Consider the following 12,627-nt stretch of genomic DNA (forward strand, 5'->3'; position numbering starts at 1 on the left):
AAACCCCACTGACAGCACTGGATATCCCCTCCCTCTCCTCCTTCCTTTGACAAATCTGAGGCTTTAAAAAGAAGACTCTTCAGCTGTGTTTGGCAACTTTTTTCCCTCCTCACCCTATTCATCTTATTTTTTGTACCCGCTTTTGCAAGACGCCCAAGGGAACTCCTTGCTTCCCCCAGCATAACTTCCCTTCTCCCAGAGAGTTGTCGTCTTCGTCGTCGTCTTCTTCTTCTTCTTCTTCTTCTTCTTCTTCTTCTTCTTCTTCTTCTTCTTCTTCTTCTTCCTCCTCCTCCTCCTCCTCCTCCTCCTCCTCCTCTCCTTCTCCTTCTCCTTCTCCTTCTCCTTCTCCTTCTCCTTCTCCTTCTCCTCCTCCTCCTCCTTCTTCTTCTTTGGTGATCAGTCATAGCCGAGTAAGAATGTCTTCAATAAACAAGGTTTTAAAAGTTAGTCTGTAAGTGACTGTGGAGGCCAATTCTGGATCCACACGTCCTTCCACAGTGGGGACCTAGGTTTGCGGGCGGGAGTTGATCACGGTGAGGGTTTGCCAAGCGTGCCTTTCTCTTAGCACGTTTCTCCCTTTCGTCCTGAGTTTGAGCATCTTCAAAACCCATGACACCTTGGGTAAAGGCTGTTCTCCAATTGGAGCACTCACAGGCCAGTGTTTCCCAGTCGTCAGTGTTTATACTACATTTTTTAAATATAGATTTGCCTTGAGAGAGTCTCTGAACCTCTTTTGTTGACCACCAGCAGTACACTTACCATTTTTAAGTTCAGAGTAGAGTAGTTGCTTTGGAAGACGATAATCATGTATACCATATGCAGAATCCATATCATGATATCAGTTTCATAATTTTTGACCTGGCAATCATGGTGTGTGTGTGTGTGTGTGTGTGTGTGTGTAAGAGAGAGAGAGAGAGAGAGAGAGTATGCGCTATGCAAAAATCACAATGCAGGGGAAACCGTGAAACCAGCCAGTGCCTCTACATAGTTCCATCCTTATTTCAGACATCGTGATATATCCTTATATCGCAATGTTTAGTTGGTGACATATTGCAATGTTGAAAGCCAGCCCTAGTGACCTGGGGAGCTCACTTTGGTGCTGCTAATGAGCAAGTCTGACTTCACCCTTGGAGGCACACTCCATTGTCTCTCGCGACATACGGATGTCAACAACCTTATTATGTAGGTTGCTACAGTTTGCCCACCTCAGAATCAAGGAATACTCACAATTTTTACTAGACGAAACCAGTACATCTGGTATCAGTGCTATTGCATGTGTGAACATTCTGGTGTTTTTGAATCCCATTACCGAAAGAATTGCTAGTATATATTTGAAAGGCTAATTTTCTGGGTAATTGCTTTATAAAGCAATTAAGCGCAAGGGGGTGGGGTACAACATGAAAGACAGCATGTGCACATTAACTTTAAAAAGCTCTTACTGCACCCAATAAGCCAGTGGACAGCTGTGTGTTCCCAAGATGCTGTATTCTCACTGTCACCCATGTGGGAACCACCTGAGGAGATCTCTCTTTGCCACCCCTACCTTTGGGGTCAGGGGTGCATTAGGAACTTCAAGGATTGATGGGAAAATGTGAACTTAATTTTACATTCTGTTTCTCTTAACGCCAGCCCAGCTCCAGTAAAATCAGATTAAAATGCCTCCAGCTACTGATGTTTGGAGGTATTTAAAGTCAGATCAAAGCCCCTTTAACCAGTCCTTTTTGGTCGCACATTTGATGAGAAACACAGGTGCTCTAAAATATTAAGCTAGCAGGCTGGCTGATTCTAGATGCTGCCTTGAATTCTTGCTTCTGATCCCTTTAAATATCAATCAAGAGGAGAAAATGATGTTTTAATAGACTCGGAGATTCCCTCCTCCCCTTCCCTGTTCTGGATGTGATTTGAGTTGCTTCCCATTCAGAGTTATTAAAGTTTAGGCTTTCTGCTTTTTGTTGATCTTTACTGTGGAAAGAGCCTATCCCTTGTGAGGAGATACTCTGTTTAAAATTCTGAATACACTCTGCTTGATGAGCCTAGAGGACAGAATGACCTTGTTGGCGACATCTTCAGCAGACTGTCTGCCTTGTGTGTGTGTGTGTGTGTGAGTGCATGCACGATTTGGGCGCATACACCTGGATTTTGCAAATTCTACTTGGAATCTGAGCATGCTCAGTGCATGAAAATGTTAGCATTTGTCAGACAACTCGGAATAAACAAATCCAGGATGGTTTGAATGTCACTTTCCCCCATTTTGCTAAGGAATATGCTAAACCAAACCTGATCAATGATGAGGAATCTTGTGCCTGATACAGAAAAGGGGGGGGGACAAATAAATAAGAATACCAACAACAACAATAACAATTTTAATATTTATACCCCGCCCATCTGCCTGGATTTCCATAGCCACTCTGGGCGGCTTACAGCACATTAAAAATTAGATGTTAAATTTTTTTCGATACAGGGTTGCCTTCAGATGTGTTCTAAAAGTCGGACAGTTGTTTATTTCCTTGACATCTGATAGGATTGTTTTCCACAGGGTGGGCGCCACTACCAAGAAGGCCCTCTGCATGTATTTCATGAATTTGCATCTCCTTGTAAATTGAGAACTATATATATATCTGGCAGTGCCAAGCGCAAGCGAGATGGGAGTACCCTGGAATCAGCAGTAAGGGCAGAAGGATGTGAGAGGGGAACTCTAGGAAGGGGTAAAGTCAAGGCACGTCTGATATATGTGGCTGCCTGAGGAGGAGGAGGAGAATATGGTCCCCTCCTGGACAACTGTTCCATGTAAAGAAGCTGCCCACTGAATCTTCCTTCCACACAGGGCAACGGAACACTGTTCTCATCACCCAAGGTCATCAGGGCAACTTAAGGGCCACAGGGCCCTTATGTTCAACACCTTGTCACCTCTTCCTCATCTTCCAGCATCTGCTGCCTGGGTCAGCTACTATCCTCCATCTTCTCATATGGCTTTGCAAGGTGGCATAGAAACACTGCTCAAGACCCTCCCCAACCCTCATTTATTGTGTAAATAATGTCTAATTCAGGTTACGATTCGGGCGGGCCCATATCTCCAACTGAGGCAAGGTTACGTAGTTTGGGACCTCTTGTTGTATTAACTGTTTGAATAATTTCCCTTTGTAGATATGGGTTGTACTGCTAAGTCAAAGCTAGGTAATGCATCTAGGTTGGAGTGCAGCAACTGCGATGTGGAGTCCCTACTACAAGGTGTAAATTCCTGAAGAAACAAAAATTTCCGTCATTAGTATTAATGAAGCAGACTTAGGAAAATGGAAGTAGCGGTTGAATGGCATAGGTTGAATACAAAGTAATATAATAAATTTGCATGAATTCTGAACATTTTTGTACAAATGTGTGTCTGTATGTATTCATTTGGAAATCTCCCATGCAAGGATGGTTGTTTGACAAGTCAGATTCCCAGCCAGATGGGTATTATTATTATTATTTGGCAAGATCTGGTTACCATAGTTGGAGTTGATGCTGCAGGAGGCCCTATAGGAACTGTTTTTAGACATATCACTGTTGCCATTAGCCCCTCTTCTAATCTGAAAACTCAGCCAACATCTCTCTTCCCACAACTATATACTGTGCTCTTCAAAGCGGAATATTCTAAAAATAGCAGCCATACCAAATGGAAAAAAATCATAGGGGCCAGAACAATGCAAGCTGTGGGTTGTGATTATCTATCAATTTCTGTTTTTCTCAGTTTCTTATTCTTTCAATCTTCAATCAAGTTCTGTACATTTCCACATCAGTTGGCGAGGGTATTGTTACTTGTTCTTTAGGATTTCTACCATGCTCTGCTACAGTAATCTCCAAGAGCAGTTTACTAATTTCTAGGCGCCTTGTCTGTCATGCTCCATACAAAATCAGCCATTTGGCATTCAACTAAGATTCCTGGCACACATCTAAAATATGGCTGAAAGTCACTTCGCTTACTTAATGTTCGTGTGCCTGGCTACTGTTCAAGAGAGAGGAGCAGGGCCAGTAAAAAGAGTAGCATCTCTTGCTACTGAGGGAATTGCTCACACCCATCCTCATTTCTGGACTACTGTTCTCTTCTCTCTTCCATTGGATGAAGGGACTGAGGAAAGCTTCCCCCCCACATTCCGTAGGCATGCTGGCACCTCTCAGGCCTTCACATGTTGGGGACTGATGGGGGCTTTCATGTGCATTCAACTGAACGCACTTAGAAGACATCATGTGATTAGGAATTGGGATAGAGTCCTCAGTTGAGAGCTGGACCATGAAGAAGGCTGATTGCCGAAGAATTGATGCTTTTGAATTATGGTGCTGGAGGAGACTCTTGAGAGTCCCATGGACTGCAAGAAGATCAAACCTATCCATTCTGAAGGAAATCAGCCCTGAGTGCTCACTGATCATGAAGCTGAAGCTCCAATACTTTGGCCACCTCATGAGAAGAGAAGACTCCCTGGAAAAGACCCTGATGTTGGGAAAGATGGAGGGCACAAGGAGAAGGGGACAACAGAGGACGAGATGGTTGGACAGTGTTCTCAAAGCTATAAACATGAGTTTGACCAAACTGCGGGAGGCAGTGGAAGACAGGAGTGCCTGGCGTGCTCTGGTCCATGGGGTCACGAAGAGTTGGATACGACTAAACAACAACAACCTCAGTTGAACGAGTCCTCAGTTAAACAAGTCTAGAAGCCATCTTCAGAACTTCAGGCTCAATGTCTGAGAGTAAGAGGCAGGCCCAGAGAGGGTGGCAGTAGGGTTTGTGTGCCCACCCAGCCCCTCTACACCCTTAAAACTTTGTGAATTTGAGTAACTGCCTGAAGAAAGTTATGTAGACTTCCTGTGCCAAACCTACCCCAACTACGTTCTGTGAGATTTCCATCTATTCGTAACTTGCCGCATCAACAACTTTTTAAATTATTGACTCGTGCAAAATGGCATACAAGCGAAGGCCAAACTACACAGCATATGTGGTCGTGTGCTTCTCTCTCCTGAAAGTTGCACCGTTTTTGTTTAACTGAAAAACAGCTGGTGACGTCAAAGGGACTTGCTCCAAGGTACAGGATTGTTTAGCTGCAGGGAGGAGATTTTGGGGCAACTTCCTGACTTCAAAGCAATAGGATCTGTCCTTTAATTGGTGCAAAGGCAAAGTCAGGCTGACTCAAAGGCCCACTCACAAAGGACTGCCCATAAAAACGCGCCAAAAATGCTATTTCTTTCTCTTTCCAATGCCATACTTATTATTCACCCTCTGTTGTCTTCTATAAAGGATCCTGTGAAATTAATGATCTAGCTGTGGAATTTTAAATAGTTGCTTCATGACTAACAACATGTGCTCTATATCAGCGCAGACTTTGTATTTACATACTTCTCATGATAAATCAACATATGGTTCTTGTTTTGTGAAAGTAGAGTGCCTCATATCGTAGCATTATTCTCTTATTAATATTCCCTTCCTTTCAGAAGGCGGACGAAACATTTCTTTCTAATGACTCTTCAAGGAACAGAGAGGAAAACAACCTGCTATCGGTGGCATTTTGACTCCTGCTTAACTAGACTCACCATCACGAAGCATAGGGACATAGGAAGCTGCCTTATATTGAGCCAGACTACTGGCTGATCCAGCTCTATACTGCGTACACGGACAGGCAGCAGACTTCCAGGGTTTCCGGATGTGAAGAGACCTGCCTGGAGATAGCAGACATTGAACCCGGAGTCTTCTGCATCAAAGCAGGTCCTCTACCACTTGAGTGATGGCCCTTCCTTTAGATCATAGAATCAAAGAGTTGGAAGGGACCATGAGGGATGAAGGCCCTGAGGAATTGGGGTCCTACAGGTGTGCCCGTACGTACTAAACCACTTTTGCCTCAGCCCTGCTAACAAACTTTCTTTCATGCTCAGCAGTTTTTTCTTCTCCAAGCCATTTTTTTTGCAGAGAGATTATTTGTATATGTCAACGACTCTTCCTCCCGCCCCGTTTCCTGTGATCTGTTTAATCGCTCGATACAAAACTTCAAAACCTATTTTTATTTGTTTCTTTTCATTGCAGCCCCCAACGCCTGCCCTCCTTTTCCTTGTTTGTAACATTTTCATGAGGTGCTCTATGTTGTGTGTTTTCTACACACTAATGGAAGCAAACACCAGCCTTTTCCCACCTTCTTTATTTTTGGCCTGCTTATGTACTAGTCACAAAAGTCCTTTGTCATTTCGTCATGTTCCTGTTTCTTTCATCCTCTTTGAACCACGGTGTATAATTCCTCTCCTTTGGAGTTTACACCCTTTGGATTCCACATTCGGTTCATATCCACCATCATATGTCACTTAGCCAAGCTAAATACACGTAGCTCTTTTTCTTTTTAATCTTTCCTCATAAATCAGCCCATACCTTTCATCGTTTTTATTTCCATTCCCTGAATCATATCCAGTCTGTTGACACTGTCCTGCTATTTCGGTACCCGGAAAATAGGTAACGTTGTGCCAGTACGGCTGGATCCTTGCAAACTTAATTAAAACAAACCTACTTGTTTTGATTAACCCTAGTCATTTAGCGGCCCTGGGGCTTGATCTTGCAACCTTTGGCTAATACGGGTAGGGCTTACTCATGCTAGCAGGCACATTAATTTCACTTGTGCTAATGAGTGAGTAAGGGATTCCTGGATCAGCATCAATTAAAAAAACTGCTTTGAACTGCTACACTTACTCGTTCCATTCTGCAATTTTGCATGCATCACACAGAGGGAGTGAGTTGGGAAAGTGTTTAGGCTACCCCCACCTTGCTGCCACGCCTCTTACCTTCCTTTAATAAAAAGGCCTCAATGCTTCTTTTCCTTTCAGCAGAAAATGTACTTTTTCAAATAGTATGTTTGCATTCAAGTTTTAATTTTGGGGGGTTTCTTTTTGTTCCTTTGTTTTAACGCATGCATTATTTATTTTTGTAAGATGCTTGGAGTTACATTTTGAAATATAAATAAGTGACAAATGAGTTTAATAAATGAATTTTTATTTTATTTTTTAAAAAAACCACACTATAACAATCTGTTGTGAACCACCTTGAGGGGTTATTTGACAGCCAGGATAAACACCTGAAAAATCAACAGAAAATATGCGAAAATATACCCCCCCCAAGGGGGGTTGCCTGTATTTTTTGAACTAAAATTTGTCACACATCTAGTCACAATTGTTCATTTAAAAAAGGGAATATGTTAATCTGCCTTCTACGGAATCAGACCATTGGCCCACCTGGCTTCAAATTATCTGCAATGGCAGTGACTTTCCAGGGTTTCACGCTGGAATAGAGTCTTCCCTATCCCTTCCTGGAGATGATGGAATTCGAACCCGGCACCTGGCTCTGCCGCTGGGCTGCTGTTCTTCTTTCCCCTTCCGCAACTGCAGCCTCACTTCTGAGGTATCAAATGTGAGGTGCTGCTGTAAAGCTATCAAGCACCAATCTGCAATTGCTTTATGTTTCCACAGGACCGAGTGGAACATTAATAATAACCAGTATTCGCATAAAAAATGTGCAGCATATTAAAAAGAATGGGGGGTGGGGGAGGGAGAGAGAATGCAAAATATGCCGTGGTGCCTGTGCAGTTCTCTTTCTTTTCCTTTTCCTCTTTTTAATGAGAGGGTTGGGTTCCCAGCCAAGTTTCACATTAAAAACTCTAATAATAAAGGTGACAAGAGTGCTATTCTGGAGGAAAAGTGAAAAATTCCAACCGAATCTGACTTTATATTGGCATAAACATGAGAAAAGTCAGATCTGAGACTTTTTATTAATTAGTATGTTAAGGGATCGTCTAAAAATGGTTCTCAGGCGTTTTACGAAGCAGAGTTTTTCATAGCCTGCTGAGTATTTAGGGACAGTTCGGTCATAATGCTGATGGACTGATAAACCATAGTTTATTGACTCAAAAAAGGGACGCAGGTGGCTCTGTGGGTTAAACCACAGAGCCTAGGGCATGCCGATCAGAAAGTCGGCGGTTTGAATCCCCACGACGGGGTGAGCTCCTGTTGCTCGGTCCCAGCTCCTGCCAACCTAGCATTTTGAAAGCACATCAAAGTGCAAGTAGATAAATAGGTACCGCTCCGGCGGGAAGGTAAACGGCGTTTCCGTGCGCTGCTCTGGTTCACCAGAAGCGTCTTAGTCATACTGGCCACATGACCTGGAAGCTGTACGCCAGGTCCTTTGGCCAACAAAGCGAGATGAGTGCCGCAACCCCAGAGTCGGCCACAACTGGACCTAATGGTCAGGGATCCCTTTACGTTTACCTTTATTGACTCAAAAATGAGGCCTGCTCCCTCATTGCCCCGTCCTCTCTGCCTCTGAAACCAATAGCATAGTTTGTCTGTCATTTAATCCATGCTTACTAACCAGGATATGAAACCAGAAAATTGTGGTTTAAACAAGCCATGATATCAACACCAAAGCTGGATGTGCGAGAGGAAGTGTGAGGAGATATCATATGGCTCCCCCAACTGCCAATATCACCGTGTCTGCGCTGGGCCATAGTGGTTCGTTCAAGTCATTTGCCGTGGTTAGCAACCCTTCTTATTCTCCTCATGGTGCCCTCCTGCATCTACCACCCCCCCCAACAACAAAACATTTCAGCAAAAACCATTCAGAGGCCACTGCATTTCTTCAAAAAATTGCTTGCCTCAAAATGATGGGGACACAGAAACAAAACAAGGAGCTATCGTACTATTTTGAAACCTCTTCAACTCATGCTCTTCTTCCCAGCTGCTACTTTCCCCCCTGTCTTGGTATTTTTTATTTGTTTTGAATGAATTATTTTAGCCATGTGCGCCTTGACTTCAGATAAATTCCAAAACTTCAAACAATGTTTATGATTATTTATCACCCTGTCGGGTCTGGCCCTCTCCAGTTGTGAAGCTCTCACAAGTCCTTGCTCATACTGCAGAGGACAGGAAACAAAAAATTTAAATAGATACTAATACGAGAACGCATTGGGAACAGCACATTACACGAGCTTATTCCTACAAATGTATGGTAGGTAGATGTAGAACATTTCAGTAGCATTTTTCATTATGGAGGTTTACCTCCTCAATATTCTGCAACAAACACAGGAAGCAATTCCTCACTGACACTCTTGAAAGTCTCTCTCAGAATAGTTCCTGCTCAAGCTCAGGACTACTTCACAAACCTCTGGCAAGAAGGTTAATCAGTACTTGGGTCGTTCCTCAGCTAAATGTGTAAGCTGCCTTAACTGAAAAGCATTGTGTGTACAGGAAAGTCGACTCTATGGGGCCAAAGTGTGTTTGGGGCTCCCAATAGCTGTTGCAACATGCGCATGATGTCACACACATGCCACACGCAACAGGGCCCCTCAATTTTGAGCGCAAATCGGCCCCTCTGTGTGTGTGAGTTGGCCTCAGATGATACGAAACTTCTGCTAACTGAACTTCGGCATTCACACATGCGTATCACTTGATGTCACAGTCAGCGGGTCAGAAACATGCATGTGTGAGCAGCAACCTTGCAAATCTCATAAGAAAGGCACCTCTAGAGTAGGGATGGGGAATTCTTAGTCAATCTTTCCACTCAAGGAATTCTGGAAACTGTAGCTCTGTAAGGATAGGGGTTCTCCTAACAATTCGCACCAGCTTTAACAAACTACACCTGCCAGAAGTCTTTGGGGGTAGCCATGAGCACTGAAATCTGTCATAGTGCTTTTAATATATGGTGAGAATGTGACTTAGGACTGACAAGAATCAGGAGTTTGCTGGCCACACCTCTGCAAGTGGATTACCTTCTGACACACTGTTTGGTGTGGCCTAAAACTCTCCGGGTTTATGACTCTGGGTAAATGGCTGCCAATGGAGGTTGCCTTCACAACGGCCTCTGCTCCATCCCCTCCCCACCCCTCCAAGGCTTTCTTCAAGGAAGCTTGGCTGCCTTTTAAGCTCCTTTGCCTCTCTGTGAGGACACCACAAACCCTTAACAAATAGCCAGTGATAATAAATACCATGGTGAGATCAAACAGATTCTGAAATGACCTTAGGAAGCCAGGCAGATGCTGCTTTTTTTTAATTCTTCTTTTCATAAAAGTTTCCCCTTCCCCCATCTGGTCGATGTGAATCCTTCACATATGTGAGGGGGCCTTGCGATATTAAGACACGAAGAGAAGGCCTCTGTATGTCCCCAGTTTTTGTCTAGCAAACGGGAGCCATCTTGTTAGGGCCTGAAGGCAACTTTACCTCACCAAGGCAAGGGTACTTTGGCCACCTGAGGTGATGGGTTTGGGATACAGGGAGGTAGAAGTAGCTTGCTGGGTGAGGCGGGGCTGCTGAGCCAGCTACCCAGCAGGTGGGTCATTGTTACTTATTGGGAGGAGAGCTTGGCAGCCATTTTGGGTGCAATGATCCCGTGCCATTTCACGCTGAGAAACGCTTTTCGCGTGGCAACCCAAAACACACATTTTGGGGTGCCTTGTGAACATGCCTCCCCACAAGTCATGTGACTCACATGGGAGCATGGACAGGAAAATGTGCATCCCAGTTTGGGGATTCGAGGTGTTGGAGGTTTGCATTTGTATTAGTTTACACTGTGCTGACCTTCTACCACTTTGCCTATCCCTTTCCCCCTCCTGGTAATTAACGATACGATCCGATCCGATCCGATCATCTTTATTGTCATTGTCCCATACAGAACAACAAAATTGAAAAATCTACCTAAAACATTCAAAACCCAACAAGCCTGCTATCCCAGCTATCCCAACCTGGTTAGCCCCCTAAAAATTCTGAGACCCCATTTTTAAATACAGTGGTGCCTCGCAAGACGAAATTAATCCGTTCCGCGAGTCTCTTCGTCTTCCGGTTTTTTCGTCTTGCGAAGCACGGCTATTAGCGGCTTAGCAGCTATTAGCGGCTTAGCAGCTATTAACGGCTTAGCGGCTTTAAGAAAAAGGAAACAAACTCGCAAGAACTCGCAAGACGTTTCGTCTTGCGAAGCAAGCCCATAGGGAAAATCGTCTAGCGAAGCGACGCAAAAACTGAAAAACCCTTTCGTCTTGCGTGTTTTTCGTTTTGCGAGGCATTCGTCTTGCGGGGCACTACTGTACAATATACTCCTTACACTGCATTTAAAACCAAAATCGCATTTGGGTATAAACTGTTTTTCAGGCAGCTAGTCCTAGTCTTTATAACCCTGTACCTTCTTCCAGAAGGCAGAAGCTGAAAGAGATCATTTCCGTGGCGCGCACTATCTTGCGTTATCTCTGCAGCTTTCTTATGGCACCTGGAAGCATAGATTTGATCCAAGGTGGGAAGAGTGCACCCAGTTATTCTCTCCACAGTCTTTACAACCTTGAACAGCATTGTTTTTCCCCTGAGAGTGCAGCTCCCAAACCACACACTCCCAAACTCCCAAACAGCAGTCCACATGCTGGGAAGATAGCATAGCAACTCCACCACGCTTAGTAAGCTGATTCTGCAGAAAGACCAGTTCTGACGCAGGGGGCAGAAGCTACTAGAAAGATAATCTTATACAACACCATTGAAGCAAATGGGAGTTGTGCAAGCTGCTTTTTTGAAAGTCCCATTCCTAGGAGAACTTTTAGGTGCACTGTGTCCCCTGTTAATTACAGACCCTCCAAGTGTCCCTATTATCCAGGACAGTCCCGGATTTACAAAAGCCACCCCAATTTCTCTTTTGATCCTGGAATGTCCCGCTTTTCCTTAGGACGTCCCTATTTTCTTTGGAGAAATGCTGGAGGGTATGGAGTTATGCAACCCTCAAGCCAAGGAGATAAATAACTATACAACCTTTAGAAGACATCTGAAGTCAGCCATGTATAGGGAAGTTTTGTTTTTTAATGTTTAATGTTTTATGATGATTTTATATATGTTGGAAACCGCCCAGAGTAGTTGGGGCAACCCAGTCAGATGGGTGGGGTATAAAATTATGATGATGATGATGATGATGATGGAATAGGATGTTCCTGTTTTCACCGAAGAAATATTGGAGGGTATATCATTAGAGTACAGTGGTACCTCGGGTTACATACGCTTCAGGTTACATCCACTTCAGGTTACAGACTCCGCTAACCCAGAAATAGTGCCTCAGGTTAAGAACTTTGCTTCAGGATGAGAACAGAAATCGGGCTCTGGTGGCATGGCGGCAGCAGGAGGCCCCATTAGCTAAAGTGGTGCTTCAGGTTAAGAACAGTTTCAGGTTAAGAACGGACCTCCGGAATGAATTAAGTTCTTAACCTGAGGTACCACTGTATATGGGATGCTCCTACTTGGATTTTCCATCTCACCACCAAAATGTCTTGGGCTGGCCCGGCATTAGCCTTCTGTCTTCCCTCTGAAATCTATGAATGCCTTTGAAAAAGGGAGTGAACTGTTTTCTAATAGTCCTGTCATGGGCATTCATCACTCTGCTCAGCAGAGCATGGAACCAGGCTGTTAAAAACTCTTTAAAAATCCTTGACCCATCTTACACTTTTTGGGGAGATAGTTCTCAGGAATTTTCAGTTTTATGAAGAATGTAGGATTGAAGGTTTTGTTTTCTTGAACAAAATGTAAGAAGGTAAATCACCGTACATAGTCAACACTGTTTTGTTTCAGTAGATTAAAATATGCTGGTGTGTGAGTTGACTTTGCTCAATC

This window comes from Podarcis raffonei, chromosome 2 (assembly GCF_027172205.1).
Source record: "Podarcis raffonei isolate rPodRaf1 chromosome 2, rPodRaf1.pri, whole genome shotgun sequence".
In the NCBI taxonomy this organism is placed as follows: Eukaryota; Metazoa; Chordata; class Lepidosauria; order Squamata; family Lacertidae; genus Podarcis; species Podarcis raffonei.